Consider the following 16,160-nt stretch of genomic DNA (forward strand, 5'->3'; position numbering starts at 1 on the left):
GATTTAAACGAAAAAAGATTTCTTTCTTACTCATGTCCATAAGAGGTTAACAGGGGGTTCTATTCCTTTTAATTATTCGGAGACTCAGGCTCATAAAGCAGTCACCATTCAAACATCACAGAGTTAAAGGGTGCTCCAGAAAGACTTGCGATTAACCAGAGACTAACCAAAGTCACCTTTGCTCATGAATATTTACTTAAAACTAGTCACATGGTTCCCACACAGATACAATAGAACCATGAAATCATGGAATTCAATCCTAGCATGAGCTCAAAAAGTGAAGAGATGGATATATTGTGAGAATTTTGATAATGACGACCATGTGAGAGCATTCTGGCTACACCTGTGTCTTCCCAAAGGTATGTAAATACACACAAACATACACATGTACATACATATGTGTAGCAATAAGAAATGTCACCTGGGTGGTGTCTACCTTTGAATATTGTTTCTTGTGTCAGCACATTGGCATCATTTTTTTATTTATCTACTCACATGGCCTAATCAAACCAGAACCCCTCAAGAAATCCAAGATAGAGTTTTAAATATTACTTTAAATGGGGTTATCTGTACACACAAAAAGAACAATCACACCAAGAAGACAGTATACCTTTTAAATTATGTAAACAAAATTATTTTCTATGACAATAATTGGGTACTATGCTGCTAAAGAGAAGCAGTTCACACATTTCACTGGCAAATGAGTACCTGTTTTTATAAAGGGATAATCAAGGTTTAATTTTTGCTTGGAAAAACAGAAAGAGAAATATTCGCACAGACTGCTACTGCCACAAGTCTTCTCCCTGAATGGTTTCCTCTAGCTATATTTTTAATTGATTGGCTCCTTTCCAGACATCTTTAGATTACATAGTGAAGTACTAGAAAAAATGCAATGTTTTCACCTTGAACTTCTAGTAAAGATGCCTTTAATTTTTTTCCTAAGCCTGTTGCTTCCCAAAGCCAGACAAGTTTTCTTTTGTTGCAATCAGACATTTCCTCAGTAAATGCAGAATTCTTAGCAGCCTACAAATTAACTATACAATGAAATTATTAATGACACATTTGAAAGTTTTACTTCTATGCTTGTGCCAACATTTGTTTCTATACGACATTTTTTTTTTTTTCCTAATTAACACCTTCCAGTCTCTCTGGTTAACTCATTGTTGCTCTTTTATCCCATTCACAACTATTTTGAGAAGGCTAAGTCCTACTGATAATTCCATGGTGACATTCATTAGTTTTCTCCTGACTAATTTATTTAGAGCCAATGAGTCTGAAGTAACCCTTTTCCTAATGCAAGAACCTGTCTTTTAGAGCAAAGCTTCCATTCTGTATTTTCTTTCTAAACCAGGGCACGTCTCTGAGCATCTCAAGGGAACAAGTTTCTAGAATTAGTTTTGCCTCTTCTTTTGAACTTTAAACTGAATCAGCTTTCCCTGAGCTGCCCTTTTGGTGCTAGATTCTTGTGCCACTTGGATTCTTATGGATTCATGCATAGTCTAAATTTGTATAAATTCCTTGTCTCAGTCTGATCCTGCTGCTATAACAAAATATCTCAGACTGAGTAATTTATAAATAATAGAAAGTTAACTCTCACAGTTCTGATGAAGGTCAAGTGGAAGATCAAGGTGCTCAGCAGGTTCAGCATCTGGTGAGGGCCCAGTCTCTGCTTCCAAGACAGAACCTTGAATGCTGCATCCTTCTGAGGGGACACATGACACAGAGAGAGTGGAATAGAGTGGAATTATCTGAGAGAGAGTAGAATAGAGTATGACTAGTGTGAGCATGATTGTGTGGGACCATGTGTGAGTATGACTGAGTGTGAGTAGGTGTCAGTATGACTGTGTGAAACTAGGTGTATTGGAACGGTGTGGGACCTTATGTGAGTGTGACTAGGTGTGAGTGTGAGTGGGTGGGACCATGTATAAGTGTGACTGAGTGTGACTAGGTATGCGTAGGACTGTGTGAGGCTAGGTGTATTGGAACTGTGCGGGACCATGTGTGAGCATGACTGAGTGTGACTAAGTATGAGGACTGTGTGAGGCTAGGTGTACTGGAACTGTGTGGGACCACGTGTGAGTGTGACCAGGTGTGAGTGGGTGGGGCTGGGCATGAGTGAAATAAGTGTTAATAAGTGTGGGTAGGACTGGCTGTGCCTGAAGTTTGTGTGACTGGGTGTGACACATACCCAGTGTGTATATGAAGTGTGTGAAGGGCACTGAAGATGAATGAGACATTGTGCGTGAGTGACAGGGAAGGAGTTCCTGAGGGAGTGACTGCATTTGAGGGACTGACTGTGCAACTGTGAGTGAGCTGACTCTGGTGTGCATATGGGTTGGGCTAGGTGAGACCGGGTAGGACTAAATGGAGGGCAGTGGGGTGGCTGGTCAAGAGTGTGAAGGAGTGTGAATGTGAAGGGAATGACCAGGAGTGTGAGTGAATGGAACAAGTGTATATGGTTGGGCGAGAGTGAGTGGGGCTGAGTAAATGGAGGACACTGAGTGCAAGTGATTGTCAGAAAGTGGGGACATGAGTGTGGATGATTGTGAGGCTAAGTGAGTGCACACCCCGGGCACGTGTAAATGGAACTGAGTGTGTCTGTACACACACCAGTGCCACTGGAGATCAGCAAGGAAATGGGCTGAAATCAAGTAGGCACTTACAGATTAGGGGACACAATGAAGTCGGAATCGAAAACAAGGAAGCTGCTAACCTGGCAGGAGCCAAAATGACACAATCATTTTGTGGAGTCAAGATAAAGAATTTTTAAAACTCATAAGAACAGGAGGACAAGGTGAGAGAATTAGGTTATCACATAAGCACTTGGGCTCTATCAGGACAGAAACCAAGTAAATGCCTGGGTAGCTGACGTGACATTCTACCTACAGAGAGAAACGTTCTTAAACGCCTATTCATAGAGAACTGACTAATTCCAAGGCAAGCATCCCTCTGTGCTCGCTTGTGAGACTAGGGAGATGATTGAAAGCCCATTCAGGGTGAGATGAAGTTTTGACAAAAGATAAGTCATTTAGTTAATTGAGCTTCTTATTGTATCTCTCCTTGCCTCCAAAATCCATAAAAACTTCAAAAATTTAATGCAACACATCAAAGAGGTTTGGCTAGGCAGCCCAGTCCTTGAAGTCTGGCCTTTCCTTCCATCCCAGAGCGGTGTGCATCCTATTCTGCTATGGGCTGCCCCTGGGAAGGCACTGAGCATGACTGTGTGTGAGTGGAACAGTGTGGGACTACTGGGAAGATTAGTCTGATAAAAACTACTCCATTATCGGAGCCTGTTCTTTTTCTTTCAGGCTCACTTATGTTACAGAACTAATTTCTTACAATTAAAAATGAAAGAGAGATTGTTTGATGAGTAAACAAAGAAATTAAACTCAAAGATTGGGTCACACTTCTATGTCAGGATAATAAGGATTATAACTTATAAGCTGCATAAAGATTATTTAGAAAGAAGTTGTGTCAGCTGGGTGCAGTGGGTCACACCTGTAATCCCAGCACTTTGGAAGGCCAAGGCAGGTGGATCACCAGAGATCAGGAGTTCGAGACTAGCCTGGCCAACATGGTGAAACCCCATCTCTACTAAAAATATTTTTTAAATTAGTCAGGCATGGTGGTGGGAGTCTGTAATCCCAGCTACTTGGGAGGCTGAGGCAGGAGAATCACTTGAACCCAGGAGATGGAGGTTGCAATGAGCTGAGATGGTGCCACTGCACTCCAGCCTGGGCAATAAGAGCAAAACTCTGCCTCAAAAAAAAAAAAAAAAAAAAAAAAAAAGAAAATAAAGAAGTTGTGTTTTTCATATATAGTAAATAACCAAAATATTAGTATGTCTGCTAGATAACTTTCTATTGAAATCAAGGAATACAATATAATGTATAATATATAATCATCTAAGTGTGAGAGGAGCTGAGTAAATGGAGGGCTGAGTAACTGATAAAGGTTAGCCAAGTTTCATACCATGGATGGACTTCCAGAGGAGTCTAACAAGCCCCTGAAATCATATGCAAAATTTGATTATGTCTTTTTCTGGATGGAGTATCCATAAAGTGTTCAGAATCTCAAAAGGAACCTCTGACCACCCCCCCTCAACCCTAACCTTGTGAATTGCTATTTTAGAGATTACTCACTTGTACAGACATTGAGTTCCTTGTGTGAATTCTGTCTTAGTGATTTCACTAAAGCTGTTCCTGCTGCTTTTGCCAGTGCTGATTTTGTCAGAAGCCTCTAGGCCTTGACCTTTTGAAAGTTACAGAAACTTTTGCAGTGGGGATCCACCATCTTGTCTAGCCACCATCCGGGACACAGACATGGCTTCTGTTCTTGAGTCTCTATTAAATGTTTCTTTCTAAGAAACTGGATTTGTCATCCTCTTTCTTTAGCCTGTCAGCTGCCATGGAGTTGGGGGTAGGTTTGCATAGACCTGGCCACCACGAAACATGTGGCGAGCCAGATCAGGAGCTGAAAGACTAAGAAATGAGCAAAGGGAATGAAGGATCCATGGGGGAAGTCCTAGGTGGCTGCCACTTCCTGGAATGGTGTGGCTCACCTTTCAGACACTTATGCATGAGTACAGGACACTTCAAAAACCTCGTCACATTTAGAGAGATTGTCAGCGGAAAGCTGTCCATCTCATGCACTACGGAAGGGCAATGAGCAGCTGCTGCAGTGGATGGCTGCTTCTGTGGGGTGCTCTTTTGACGATGAGCGCCCCGCTAGCATCAGAAGCAAAAGTAAAATGGCTTGAGTAGGAATTACAATCAGGAAAAAGATTTTTTTTTAAGAGTTCTGGAGTCAAAAGTCAACTTAGTGAAAACGGGTATTTGGGGTACATATGTATACACATGTGTCATTATAAGGCCCCTGTTTTTTCTCTGTTAAATTCTGTCAACTGAATTCTGTTTCACCATTTGCTTCTGCCTGTCCCTCTTTCTTCCTACCACCCTCAATGCCACATAAAAGACCTAAAAAAAAGGAATTTCTGACAGCCTGGACTCCCTTGGGAGAAAACAGAAAAGGCCCCACAGACTCCTTTTGGGGAGGAATCTGTTTTTCTTAATAGAACCCCAAGAGTTGCAGAGCAGACAGATTCTTTCCAGGTCTAAAACTCTTCTCTCTTTTGTATTGTGTTATCTGATTTCTTTGGCTTTTGCAGGGATGTGAGTGTTCTGCCTTCCAATAAATATTAGGCCCTAAAAACTGCATACTTTGTTAGCCCTTTTCCTGAAAGGGCTCCATTCTGAAGTCACTGATTGAATTAAGAAACACACTGGCCAGGTGCAGTGGCTCACACTTGTAATCCCAGCAATTTGGGAGGCCAAGGCAGGAGGACTGCTAGAAGTCAAGATTTCAAGACCACCCTGAGGAACAAAGTGAGACCACATCTCTACACAAAATTTAAAAATTAGCTCGGCTCAGTGGTGCATGCCTGTAGTCTCAGCTATTCAGGAGGCTGAGGTGGGAGAATCACTTAACTAAGGAGTTCAAGGCTATAGTCAGCTATGAGCACACCACTGCCCTCTAGCCTGGGTGACAGAGAAGACCTTATCTCTAAAAAAAAAAAAAAAAAAAGAGAGAGAGAAAAAAAGAAACTAAATTGAAAATAAGATGTGTCATATGCATGTGATACTTCACTATGAAAATACATGAAAGAACTCAGAGAAAATAGAAATGCCTTTTAGCTCCTGTGACTTTAGTAATCTTTGGTAAATAAAACTAGTTTCCAAATGTTTTTCAGTAACTTAAAATCTTAAAGTCATATTATGTTATATTAAAGAGTCCTAGGTTATTCACTGGAAATTAGGGTTAAAATAGTAGTTAATACATGTAATTAAAACTACTAGATATAATTCTATATACAGAATGTATAAAGTAAGATGTGTTTTGGTAAAGAAGGTTATAAAGGAACACAGATGTATGGTTTTGGCTTAAAGGAAAAATAATTTTGCCTAGTTTAGAGGTTATTTAAAGGTTGTTTCAAATGAAGGAAAAATGATATGGATAAAATTAAATGGATAGAAAGGAAAAGGATAAAGGGTGGAGAATGTGGAGCTTTTGATTCCTAGCTGGCCACATGGTCACCCTGGTATGGAGCAGCAGCTGTGCAGCATTCAGTTATTAAAGGTAAAAGTTAGCAGAGGAATTCAGAGATGGATCAAACTTTGGGAAGTTGGTTCTCTGACTGCATTAGGAAAGGCATACAAATAAGCAGAAAGTGCAATATTTAATTCCTTTGTTATTGTTATCTCTACTAGCTGAAATGAAATTAAAAGAGAGCACTGGGCTGGGCCTTGAGGCTGAACCAAGCTCTGATGTGAGTTTGTCTGAGCTCTGGCCATTAGCCTCAAAACTACCCATGAAGGGGAAAATTATGGCAGGGACAAAAGAAAGTACCTCTGAGACCTGTGGTTACCATGAAGGTAGTCAGGACTTCAAGGATACAGTGAGCTATTATTACACCACTGCACTCTAGCCTGGCTGACAGAGCAAGACCCCATCTCTAAAAAAAAGAAAGAAAGAAGAAAAAAAAAAGCTCAGTTGAAAACAAGATGTGTCATGTATATAATGTATATGTATGTGAGTATCTGATATTTCATGTGAGGGAAAGGCAAAACCAAGAACGACTGAAACCAGAAGGTATAATGTGAAAGAACTGGTCTATTTTGAAGATCGGTATTATCCGCTTCCTGAGGAACTTTTACTGAAATGGATTGTGAGAGTGATAATTTAGGGGCAGTATCTTTGGTTTGAAATGCTGCAGAGTAGAAGAGCCTGCCTGGATTGATGCAGGACCCACAGTTCACTATTGGACAATCACAGGTGGTATATATAATCCAGACACACAGGAGGCTACTCCAGAGGCAATAACTGGATAAAAGACATTTGTAAGGTCTGTGTACCCTGAGAAGGGGGATTTCCCAAGTTTCCCTATAAATGCCCAATTGAGCACCCTAGATGAAGCAACTGATATGCTTTGTAAGCAAGCCAGGTGGAACTGGCTTTATGATGACAGGGATATTCACCCGCTGAATATGTCCTTTACCCAGGTCATGTGAAGTACTGTGGTTAAGGGGACCCCTCCTGCACGGGCACACCATTGCTGCTACAAACTCAAAGACAGTTCAGGAAGCCGTATCAAACGTGCTGGTTTAACCTCCCCTCATCTGTTTTACAGACACTGATTAAAAACATTAGGATAATTAACAAGAGCATGAGGAAAAGCAATATATGTATTCCAAGGACTCATCCTAGGAAGGTGAAAATTTTTAACTGCTTATTAAAAAGTAAGGTTTTTTTCTTAAAAAAGTTGATGGGGGTGAAACTAAGAGAAAAAAGAAGGGAGGGCCATGGGACCCATCCCAGCAGGTTGGGAATCTTTAGTTGGTTATTGAGAAATGGAAAGAAATAAATGGATATTTATGAGGCAAAACAAAGACCTTATCACTATCACAGTTTGAGTGGACCAAAGAGACCCCCGCTGGGCCCCCAGTATAAGAGAGCCCCAAACCAATTTTCTATATTTACCCCAGATTGGAGAAATATATTTTTTAAGAAAATCAGAAGGCAAAGGTTACAGTAAGAAAGCTGACCAACAACTACCTGGGACAGTGTTGAGGCAGGTAAATCAAAACAAAGACTGACAAAAGAGCCTGAATGCCCCACCCCCCCACCCAGCTCAACCCCCTGCTGGGAACCCAAATGCTTTTTCAGCAGAGGATAAAATGGGAGTGGAAAAGAGAAGCTCCTGGGACCAGAAGATAAAAACATAAGGGTCGATAAAAGCTGAAATGTTTAAACAGGCTTTATGTAAAGTAGTTGGATATTCTTTAAACCTTTTATGAAAACAGATGCTGTATCTAAACAGGGAATGTTTCCCCTACCTAGTACTGTAAACAAAGAAGGCATGTAAATCTTCCCTTTGAGTAATATTAATTGGACATGCTAAATGGGGTTAAGACTGCCTGAGCCCACAGAGTATAGAGTAGAAGCTGGAGTTTTGGTCAAAATGAATTCTCCACCGAATAGCTGTTTGTAGAGCATTTACTGGGGCTTATGGCAGAAGCTTGTGAGCACCTCCCAACAACGACTACTGGCACTTTAGACTAGAGAATTTCCACTTGGGGGGCATTTATTGCCTTGCTGTGGGACATTAAATGAAGCTGCTCCTGTGCTACTGGGGATAGCAATGGCCAAACGAGTTCCATGAAAAAATGCAAGTGGTTTATAAGCTGTTGCTACCCGGGAAGTGCAAGGAAGTGACAGTCATAAGTAGAAAGCCTTTTTCCACAGGACTAACTCTAGAACTGTGTGAGAAGCCGCCGGATTCCACAGGGCCTGATAAACAGGTCTCACTTGACTGACAAAAGGCTGCTTGATTTGTGGCTGGCAGTTCCCAGGTGAATGGACAACATTCTGTTTCGAAGGCTGCTACTCCAGATGAAGAAGAATCAAGAAAATCTTTATTTCTTTTGAGCTATTTATAGCTTTGAGAATGTGAAAGCAAACTAGATATGACCTGAGAAGGACTCCATACTTCTATATTTGAGTCCTTATGGATGAACTGCAACCTAGCTTAATAGGTAGACAAGATTGAAAACCTAACTTAGGAGTATGCACCTGTTAACAGTCGCTGAGTCTGGGCCAATCCCAGCAGCCATAATTCAACCACTCACACACTGCTGAGCATTCCAACTGCGTTCAAACAAGGCAACTGCGGAGCTGTAACCAATCCAATTGTTTCAGTACCTCCCTTCTGATTTCTGTACGTCACTTCCCCTTTTTTTGTCTATAAATTTGTTCTGACCATGAGGCATCCCTGGAGTCTCTCTGAAGCTGCTGTGATTCTGGGAGCTGCCTGATTCGCCAATCTTTCATTGTTCAATTAAACACTAATTTAATTCAGCTGAAGTTTTTCTTTTACCAAGAAGTTGAGTATTTTTTCAAATACTCAACAAGAGCAAAATTTACCTTTTTCTCTACCTGAGTTATCCAAAATTTGGAAACTATTCAGGAGTATTCTTATTTTATGGCAATCTAGTTATGTGCATAAATTCAGTAAGAATATATTTTCTTTTATAATGGAACACAATTGGAGACACTGGTTATTTTACCAAAGCTTTGACTGGAATGGCATATTTTCAGATATGATCAGATTGCTTTGAGGAATTGAAGTCAGCTTTACAGAGTCAATAAAAAGCCCCTTGGAAAGACTAGCCTGGTATCTTGTTTAAATTGTTCCATTACAAGGTTCCTGATCTGTGTGTAAATAAAGAATATCACTTTCTGGCTGGGCACGGTGACTCACGCCTGTAATCCCAACGCTTTCGGAGGCCAAGGCAGGTGGATCATTTGAGGTCAGGAGTTCAAGACCAGCCTGGCCAAGATGGTGAAACCCCATCTCTACTAAAAATACAAAAATTAGCTGGGCGTGGTTGCAGGCGCCTGTAATCCCAGCTACTCAGGAGGCTGAGGCAGGAGAATCACTTGAACCAAGGAGGAAAAGGGTGCAGTGAACCAAGATCATGCCACTACACTCCAACCTGGGTGACAGAGCAAGATTCTATCTCAAGAAAAAAAAAAAAAAAAAAAAAAGTCACTTTCTAACAGGCTCAGGAACCTCAAGATATTTTGGGACCTTAAGAGGAAAGGTATTACAAGCACTGTTTAATGACAAATCCTTGGCTTGACTTCTTGCCTTGAGGCTTTTAAAAAGTCAAATCTGAAATTTCTTATAAAAGTTCCAGCAAAGCCAACTTAAAAAGAGCATATGTGGCCCATCAGTATTTTTGCTACACTTTACACAAATAATCAGGCCAAGTATAATAAAACTAAAATTTATTGTGAAAATAAATTTGTCCGAGTATGGGTTATCCTAGGTAGAAATGGGGAATCTATAGAGAGAAAAACTTAGATGCTTGCCCTAATCATTGTTTTGGAGTTAATAGTTGCCTAAAATTTGAGCTAATCCTGAATTATTTTTTGACTGCAACAAATCTCTAAAGAAGAACTAGATTTTAATTTTCTTCGTGATGCCTTTAATGGGCTCCTTAATGGAATAGGTTCTTTTATGTTTTTGTTTTTCTGGCATTCTAATTCTTTTTTATTTATTTATTTATTTTTTTGAGATAGAGTCTCGCTCTGTTGCCCAGGCTGGAATGCAGTGGCACAATCTCAGCTCACTGCAACCTTCGCCTCCTGGGTTAAAGAGATTCTCATGCCTCAGCCTAGCAAGGAGCTGGGATTACATGTGTGCACCACCATGCCCGGCTAATTTTTGGCATTTTTATTAGAGACGGGGTCTCGCCATGTTGGCCAGGCTGGTCTCAAACTCCTGGCCTTAAGTGATCTGCCCACTTCAGCCTCCCAAAGTGCTGGAATTACAGACATGAGCCACCACACCTGGCCTCAAATTCTCTTTTGATTTTAATCCTGGTATGCATTATAATTCTACTACTCAAATTATTAATCTCTCTCTCATTGTTTTACTTCTTCTGAGAAAACTGAAGTCACAGTATTTCAAAAACTAGAGATGATTCACCAAAGCCTGTGGATCTCCCTCATTGGGAATCTCAGTAGGCCTGCTCTGTTTTTCATTGCCAACATACACCGCTAAACCTGTACCATATCAAGCATCTTCCCTAAAGGCTCAGGGACCATCACCGAAGAGGAAGACAGATGAAACTGTAAGAGTTGAATTAAGGGGATGGAGTGTGGAGGCCAAAGCCACTCCATGTTGGATGCTAATCTACCATATTGACTTCTGATTAACTCCACTTCCAGGAAGTCCTCTAAAATTTCCAGTTTATCTCTTGTTCCTGGTGCAAGAGCAGGCACTTACCATAAATCCTGTCCTTAGGTGAAACAACCTTGATGTTCTTGTACTTCAACTGTCCTACACATCCCTTCTGAATCACCATTTCCCTAGGTTATATAAGCCCTGGGTCTGGGGGGTTACAGTGAGGAGATCCATGATTTTGTCTCACAGCTGCCTGGCACACAGACATGTCTTCTGTTCATAAGTCCTTATTACATCTTTCCAAGAAAAAAGAATAATAATAATAATAAAAACTTTTACAATCCTTAAAGTCACCCTCAAAGGAGGAAAATAAGAAGAAGAGGGAATTTGCCATATATCCACATTAAAAGCCATAAAATATGTTGAGTTTATCTGTACATATAATTTATGTTGTAGCAGCTTCCACGGCAGCTAGTTCCTTAAAATATGCCACTCCTTTAGCACTTAGGTGTGTTCATTTGATCACCCTACTTTCAGGCATGGATATTTCCATAATTTTGTTCATTTTAAATAACAGTCTTTGAAAAGAGAAAAAAGTAGTACCCCCGAGTCCCCCTGCCCTGCCACTGCCCATTTCTTTTTCTCTGGGTTGCAATAACCAAGGGGGAATTATGTCTATTTTAATAGTATATATAGAGGTAGATACAGATTTTGTGGAGTCTGAGGCTTATACAATTTTGGGCTTCTCATTTTAAAAAAAGAAAAAATATTATGAATACCATAATGGTAAGGACTTTCTCTGGGTCTTGGGTAAGTGAGGGGCCCCAGAGGCAAAGTGTCATTAGCATCACCCCATGAGAATACATTCATGAGGAGAACAAACATAGTTAACTTTTTAAGGTTGGGGTTAGGGGTTATTCTTGGCCATTTTGCTTTAATTTGAAAATCAGTCTGACCTTTAGAAAAGCTACCTGGCTTTTCTAACTGATTTTTATTTTAAAATGATTTATTCAACATTAACTTGAGAGATGCTATGGTTTGAATGTATGTATTCCACTAAAATTTATAAGAAGCTCAGTGAGCAAAATTCTTTCTCCTTCAAACACTCTAGAAGCTACAGAAAAGAATAGTTGAGCCTTACATTGATATGGAATACAGTATTCTACCCAATGCAAAAACCTCATGTATACAATCTTGGAAAGTGATAATCTATCCCTTTATTCATAATATTCAAAATTCCATTTCCTTAATTCACAAAATTCAAAAATCATTTGAGCCAGCACTTTGGGAGGCCGAGGCGGGTGGATCATGAGGTCAGGAGATCGAGACCATCCTGGCTAACATGGTGAAACCCCATCTCTGCTAAAACTACAAAAAATTAGCCGGGTATGGTGGCGGGCACCTGTAGTCCCAGCTACTCGGGAGGCTGAGACAGGAGAATGGCATGAACCCCGGAGGCGGAGCTTGCAGTGAGCCGAGATCACGCCACTGCACTCCAACCTGGGCGATGAGCAAGACTCCATCTCAAAAAAAAAAAAAAAAAAAAACAAAAAACAACAACAAAAAAAAAATTTGAGGATCTACTGCACATGAAGCAGTCTTCTGTGTGTCAGCATACAGTGGTGAACGTGAAGTACACAATTTCCTTTTCATAAGGATTTCATTCTAGTGAGGGGAAGAAAAAAGAGAAAGAGGAAAAGTCAAAGTAATCTCGGATCATGATAAATGCTCTGAACTAAGGTTGGGAGATGCCCTTAGAGGAAGTGGTATGTAGACTGAAAAATGAGAATATGAAGTATCATGGGAAGAAGTTTCAAAGCCAATGTGATAGCCCTGAGACAGGAATGAGCTTCACATATTAAAGTGAGGGGATGTCAGGGAGCCACAGATCAAGTCTCCCCTGGAGCATCAGAAGTGTGTGGGGGCATGTGACAGCAAGGGGGTGTTGCTGGTATTTTGTGAACAGGGGCCAGGAATGCTAAATATCTAGAAGTATTTGAAAAACTCCTGCTCCAGAAGGAATTTTCCCAACCAAAATACCAGCACCTCCGTCGAGAAGCCCTGACAGAGAATAGTAAGTATAGAGAAATTGATAGGCAGGAGGTCAGAGAGCCAGACAGGAGACACATTAGACAGGGCTTCAGGGCCACAGTAAACGTTTAGATTGTTATCAGAAGTGTGACAGAAATCATTAAATCCTAGTAAGCACAGAAATGTTTTTGTAAGTTCTGGGGATAGGAACATACTGCCTTCATACAGCATTCTATTCCACCTTGGAGTCCTGATTGTTTATTTTTTATAAAGATACGGTTTTGCTATATTGCTCAGGCTAGTCTTAAATTTTGAGTCTGGATTCTTAGAGGATTCCTTTTATAATTAGTTTAAGTTGGACTCTTTGTAATTTCCTCTTAAATCTCTAGTACCACAAAAGAAAGCCCCCAAAAATGTCTTTTCCATCTTTGTTTTCATTGCCACCTTCATACTCCACTACATCCCAGTCTCCAGGACCAGTTCTATGCTTAGTAGAGGGAATTCCACAATTCACTCCATTCATAGTGTTACCGAAACACCAGGGGTTCCATCTAGGTCTTGCTGCTTGCCACACAGACAGCCAATCACTGAGACAAAATGAGTATTGCCAAGGAGGAAGACTATTTGGATGCTGCAGCCAAGGAGATGGGAGATCAGTCTCAAATCCATTTCCTCAACCAACTAGAATTAGGGCTTTATATAGCAGGGAAGGATGGTAATCACATGCAGGTTGACAGAAATTAGGGTGGGGTAATGATATCATGAGGGATGAAGGGTCTGGTTTCTCATTATCTGGATGTGGTGGTCTGGTGGGTGTCAGTTCCTTGACACCATCTGGGAGGCCTGAGGGCTGGTTTCCTGAAGAAGCAACTCAGATAAGACAAATATAATTTTATCAAGTTTTAAGACTAGGAGAGTCAACTTCTATGTTTATTCAAAAAAAAAACAAAAACAAAACCCCATAAACATCAGTTCTATGGGACAACTGGACAGTTTTCAACAGGTCCGTGTCTCAAGTGAAAATGGGATATTTTTCCTACTTCCTTGTTTCCTTCTTTTCCTCCTTTGCTGTCCCTACTTCTTAGTCACTGCCTGCTAGAACTCAGTCCCCACATTCTATTCCAGATGACTACTTCTACCTGAATTGAGGGTCCACAATTGACAACTGTCAGGAACCCTAATTCTCCTAACAGTAGACCCTACTTAGTTTTGGTTTTACTTTCAGCATTCAAGTCCTGTCCCTGAACCCCAGACCCATAGCAGATGTTCTGTTACTTCCAGGCAGACTTTCCTAATACCCACCATATGACTACCTGGCTGCAAATCCACATATCACCTTGTTGCCAGACATGTCTGTATTCATGCTGTGCCCATCTGCTGAGACACCCAGAAGGGAAGCAGGCTGTCGGTAACACGAGCAGTGATTTGGGAGTCAAACCCAGGTGTTAATTCTAATACAACAGCTTACTAACTGTAGAAATTTTCTAAAATCTCTTAGAGCTTTGGTTTTCTAAAGTGGTGATGATGGTGATAATATCTCCCTCAAAGCTCTGTAATAAATGAACATGATGTAGGCGTTCCAATGTAGCTAATGTTATCATGTTTATTTATAATTGCTGGACCTCCCTAATCAAAGCCAAAAGCTACCACTTATCACCAGGTACATTGGATTCTGTGACCTCACTGTCCTTTTTCTTCCTAAACCTCTGCTGCATGCTATTGAGTGTGCCCATTTATGGTTCTTGTCCCCTGTCTTTGAATACGTGAGCTTTAGGCCAGGACTCAATAGCCTCGCTACTGAGTTAACCAAGAAACAAAAGACTATTGAGCAGGAAAGGGTGGGTGTACACAGAAAGAGGTAGATGCTTAGAGGTATTCTTGGAATGCTAAAAAGGTAGAGCAATCGCTGAGGGTAAAACTAAATGGGGGGTTGAGAAGGAGAAAATAGCAGGGAGTGGGAAGGGAGAACAAAGCAACTCTTATCCTCAATTATCCTGGCAGTTCTGGGCTTGGCTACATTAGCAAGATCCTTGTTTAGATCCTCATTTTGCTTTGGCTGTAGAGGCCTCTTCTGGTGGGATTTCAGGGAATTTTATAGCCCATCGTCCCACCCCTCTCTCCTGTGGTTTTAACTGATGTGGAGGAAGGGAACTATTTAGTGAAATTAAGTCCTTTCGATATAACACAGCTGCTTTTCTTCATAGAGATTTACTTTTGACAAGTAATTTATATTGCTTTCAATTACTATGGCATACTACTGGGGACTGGGGGAGGAAGGAATTGGAGACAAGATTGCTTGGGAGTTTTTTAATGTAGTTTGTTGTAACAGGTGGCCTGAAGAATTGCTGATTTGAAGCTATGCCACAGCTGTGCTTAGCTGGCTTGACTGATGCAGAAGCCTAACTGAGCCTGGACCGAGGTCAACCCAGGTGCACCCAGTGAACAGCTGTCTCTTTTTTTAATTAGGGGAAGGAAGTGAGCACAGATTTGAAAAATAATATTATAAGAACCAGGGTGCAAAGGGATGATTTACTTCCACTTCATTTTATTATTTGTTATAAATGGTTTATAAAAACACACTGAGTGAATTTAATAATGTCTCTTTGCAGGATTTCCCCCAGTGTCGCTGACTAGTGCTTCTCATACTTGAATGTGCAGACAAGTCACCTGGGGATCTTGTTAAAATGCAGCTTCTGATTCAGTAGGTTTGGAGTGAGCCAAAGATTCTGCATTTCTAACAAGCTCCAGGTAACACCAGGTCTGCTGTTTCAGGAGGACACTCTTGAGTAGAAGACTGTCAACTACACAGCACTTCAGAATACTAGATTTGTAAAAAAAAAAAAACACAGTTACACTGTCAAATGTTAGAAATGGTCTCTTAGTAGGGGATGAAAGTAAACTATATACTGATGAGGTCTTAAAGGAAATTGAATTACTAAAAAAGTCATTAATATTAATTATTTTAAAATGCTCATTTGACCTCTTAGATTCTGATCACACACCACAGGCTTAAAAGTACTCTTTACAATTATATCAGAAATAGTTCAATGTATGAATATTTCAATTTCTGAGAAATTTAACTATAGCTTCTTTTTCTTATTACTGTGACCACACAACCAAGGAACCAAGAGATTCTTTAAATTATTGAGTTCAGCAATTCATTTACTTGCAAATTTTAGAAAGGCTTTTTCCTCCTCTTTGGCAAGTATTTAATTCAGAGGCATCATAAGTCAGGGGAAATTAAGGCAAATGGTACATTTTTTGCATTGCATGGCAAAAACAGGATGCTGAGAAAGGGTGCAAAGAAAGATGATTCATCACATGTGCCATAGCTCATAGAAAAGGGATATTTGGGAATATTAAATTGATGTGTTTTCAGTCT

General features: G+C 40.5%; 1 long non-coding RNA gene across 1 annotated transcript in view; it reads right to left on the reverse strand.

Annotated features, from left to right (window-relative positions):
• Window positions 1–16,160, reverse strand: part of LOC104680595 — a 121,366-nt gene that overhangs the window by 18,437 nt on the left and 86,769 nt on the right. The window contains exon 2 of the long non-coding RNA XR_750479.2: window positions 1,598–1,702. This is a non-coding gene — a long non-coding RNA (uncharacterized LOC104680595). The remainder of the gene's footprint in view (window positions 1–1,597; window positions 1,703–16,160) is intronic.

The sequence above is a fragment of the Rhinopithecus roxellana genome, chromosome 1 (assembly GCF_007565055.1).
Source record: "Rhinopithecus roxellana isolate Shanxi Qingling chromosome 1, ASM756505v1, whole genome shotgun sequence".
Taxonomy (NCBI): domain Eukaryota; kingdom Metazoa; phylum Chordata; class Mammalia; order Primates; family Cercopithecidae; genus Rhinopithecus; species Rhinopithecus roxellana.